Here is a 3,714-nt window from a genome sequence, read left to right on the forward strand (position 1 = left end):
CTATATATATATATATATATATGATTCCTTGAGAATGTGAGTTAATTTAACTACATGCAAGCTTTATATAAAAGTGAATAAAAATTAGAATTGCATGATGCATCATTCATTTAGGTATTTGCGTTTAGATTAGATTGCATTACATGACATTCCAACACTTTAAGCTTACTTTTCACCTTGGATTTAGTATGAGGACATGCTATTGTTTAAGTGTGGGGAGGTTGATAAACCCATATTTTATGATATATTTTGTGCTTAGTTTGAGTGATTTATTCAATCCTTCACCCACTTATTCATATTAATTGCATAGTTTTACTTTCCCTTCCTCATTATGTGATGTATGTGAAAAACATGTTTCCTATGCTTTAAAACTAATTATTTTAATTACCTTTAATTCCATTCGATGCCGTGACTAGTGTGTTGAGTAGTTTCAGATCTTCTAAGGCAGGAGTGACTTAAAGGATGGAAAGGAAACATACAAAAATGGAAGGAAAGCACAAAACAGAGTTTCTAAAGAAACTGGCATCCACGCGATCGCATGGGCGACGCGGACGCATGCCAAGCGCGAATCAACAACGACGCGGCCGCATGACTCACGCGACGCGTGACAAGAAAAGCTCCGAATGACACGACCGCGTGACCCACGCGGACGCGTGACAGAGGCCATGCACCAGAAATTGCAGAAAACGCTCCCAGCGATTTCTGAAGCCCTTTTTGGCCCAAATCCAAGTCCAGAAGGCATAGACCAGAGGTTATGAAGTGAGGGAATGCATCCATTCATAAAGAGACGACTTTAGTTTTAGTTTTCATGATTTAGATTTAGTTTAGAGGGAGATTCTCTCTCTCTCTTTTAGGATTAGGATTTAGGATTTCTCTTAGTTTGGGAGTGACTCTCGATCCCAGGTTTAATGTTCCTTTACTTTAAGCTTCTCTTTTACTTTTATTCATTACTTTAGTTGATTATTTACTTTTGCAATTTAATTTATGAATTCTTCCATGTTACAGATTATTATTTTGGATTAATGTTATTTGAGGTATTTCAGTTAATATTGCTTTCTTTTATTTATTAGTTACAATTATTCCCAATCTGAAGACATTCTTTTTCCAGTACATTTACTTTTCTCCTTTTGGTTTTGGTTAAGAAATCAGTAACTCAGGAGTTATGAAACTCAAACATGCTTGATAATTATTATATTTGTTAATTGAATTGAGCTTCAAGAATCCCAATCTTTTCTTAGAAAATAAAGGCTAACAAAGTGGAATTAAGATTCAATTATTATCATCATTGATAAGGATAGTCAGGATAGGACCTCTAATTTCTCATACCTTGCCAAAAGTCTATTTACAGTCATTTATTCATTTCACTTGCTATTTAAATTACTTGTTCTTCATTTACTTTAATTGCCACCTAAATTACTTGCTCCTCATTCTCAAAACCCCAATTTACAATCTCCATAGCCAATAATAAGAACATACTTCCCTGCAGTTCCTTGAGAAGACCACCCGAGGTTTAAATACTTCAGTTATCAATTTATTTAAGGGTTTGTTACTTGTGACAACCAAAACGTTTGTATGAAAGGACTTTTGAAGGTTTAGAAACTATACTTGCAACGAGGATTTCTTTGCAAATTTCTAGACCACGCAAAAGTCTCTCTTATCAGTAGCGTTCAAAAAAGTGAACGATACGTTCACTATCTCCACCTTTTTCGTGGATTGCTAGCCAAGGAAGGAAGGCACACAACCAAGCAACACAAGTAACGTTCAAAGAGTGAACGTGCCGTTTACAAAGAAAATGCTATGGGCAAGGAGGATTCGCACGTGACAAGGCACACAATGCTAAGTGAACGCTAAGTTTACAAAAGTCAATGGAGCGCTTTACTGGAGCATGCCTCCAACCCACCTTCAATGAAATGCCATCCGGATCCATTGTTTCTTCAAATCCAAAATCAAAAGGCCCATTCCAAGATCTGAAGACCAAAATAGAAAGTGTATAAAATGGATCAAATTCAATTTGTAAAGCACCTTTAGCTCATTTTTAGTTTTCACTTTTAAATTTTCATTTGTTTTGAATTTGGGAATTGGGATTAGATCTAGTTTGCTTTCTGTTTTCATTTTCTTTCTTCTACAACTTCTACTTTCTGTTTTAGGTTTTTGGATTGAGATTGAAGAATTCCATTGAATTTCCTGATCTGAGAATCATCTTTGCTTTTCTTTTATATAGTTCTGAGAATCTGAGAATTGGATCTAAATTTCCTTTGCTGTTTTCATTTTCATTTATTCTGCAATTTCTTTTCTGATTGGTCAGGGGAGTAATTGAGATCTAGATCTGCTTTCTAATCTCATTACTCTTCTTTGATCTTCAATTTCTCTTTTATAATTTCATAATTGAACTAAGTTTTCTTGCTGTTTGTTTCTTCAAGAACTTTTCCATTTTTGTTTGGCTACTGAGCTGAATCTCTTCATCTCATAGCTCTCTGATTTACTTTAGCTTGCATTTTCTAGTTAAATTATGAATCCCAATACCCAAATCCCTTTATTCTTCAAGCAATTTACATTTCTCAGCAATTTAGATTCAGAAATTTACATTTCGTGCACTTTAAGTTTCTGTAATTTACTTTTCTTGCAATTTAAGTTTCAGCTCTTTTACTTTTTTGCACTTTAAGTTTCAGCAATTTACCTCTTCTGCACTTTACTTTTCGGCCCAATTTACCTTCTACACTTTTATTTTCTTGCAATTTAGCTTCTATTATTGAAAATCACTCAAATCATCAAATACTCGCTTAACTAAATTCATCACCTAACTAAAATTGCTCAATCCATCAATCCCTGTGGGATCGACCTCACTCTTGTGAGTTATTACTACTTGATGTGACCCGGTACACTTGCTGGTGAGTTTGTGTGGAATCGTTTTTCCCTCATCAAACCCTAATGACAGAGGAGACGCAAGGAATGTCCTAGGTGACTTTACTGCACCCACTTCTGATTTCTATGGGCGCAGCATCTTTATACTTGCCTTCAGTTCAAATAATTTTGAGCTGAAGCCCTAGCTGATCACTTTAGTTCAACAGAAATGCCAGTTTCATGGACTTCCATAGGAAGATCCCAACAGATTCATCTCTGATTTTTTGCAGATCTGTGATATTGTCAAGACTAATGGAGTGAATCCAGATATTTACAAGCTTATGCTTTTCCCCTTTTTGGTAAGGGACAATGTTAGGTTATGGCTGGATTCTCAACCCAAGAAAAGCCTAGACTCTTTGGAGAAGGTGGTCAATGCATTGTTGACCATGTTCTTTCCACCTCAAAAGCTAAGCAAGCTTAGGGTGGAAGTTCAGACCTTCAAACAGAAAGAGGGTGAATCCCTCTATGAAGCATGGGAGAGGTACAAGCAACTGATCAAAAGGTGCCCTCCTAACATGATTTCAGACTGGACCATGCTAGATATCTTCTATGATGGCCTCTCTGAATTGTCCAAGATGGCATTAGACCACTCTGCTGGTGGATCACTCCACTTGAAGAAAACGCCTGAAGTGGCATGATGAATGAAAAATTGATGGTATAGAATCTCACAAATAAATTCTCAACATATAGTTTCTAAACCAACAAATAATCCTTTCATACAAAAGATTATTTGTAACAAGTATAAACCCCTAAAATTCTAAGCCGAAGCATTTAAACCTCGGGTCATTCTCCCTAGGAATTGTAATAAAATGT

The 3,714-nt window shown here is 35.8% G+C and overlaps 1 non-coding gene across 1 annotated transcript; it reads right to left on the reverse strand.

Annotated features, from left to right (window-relative positions):
- Positions 1 to 3,314: 3,314 nt before the first annotated feature.
- On the reverse strand, positions 3,315 to 3,423 carry LOC148553433 (small nucleolar RNA R71). Its single transcript, XR_015892630.1, has one exon. It is a non-coding gene; the product is annotated as a small nucleolar RNA R71 (small nucleolar RNA).
- Between the last annotated feature and the right edge of the window lie 291 nt (positions 3,424 to 3,714).

This window comes from Arachis ipaensis, chromosome B7, assembly GCF_059453495.1.
Source record: "Arachis ipaensis isolate K30076 ecotype BB chromosome B7, ASM5945349v1, whole genome shotgun sequence".
Classification (NCBI taxonomy): domain Eukaryota; kingdom Viridiplantae; phylum Streptophyta; class Magnoliopsida; order Fabales; family Fabaceae; genus Arachis; species Arachis ipaensis.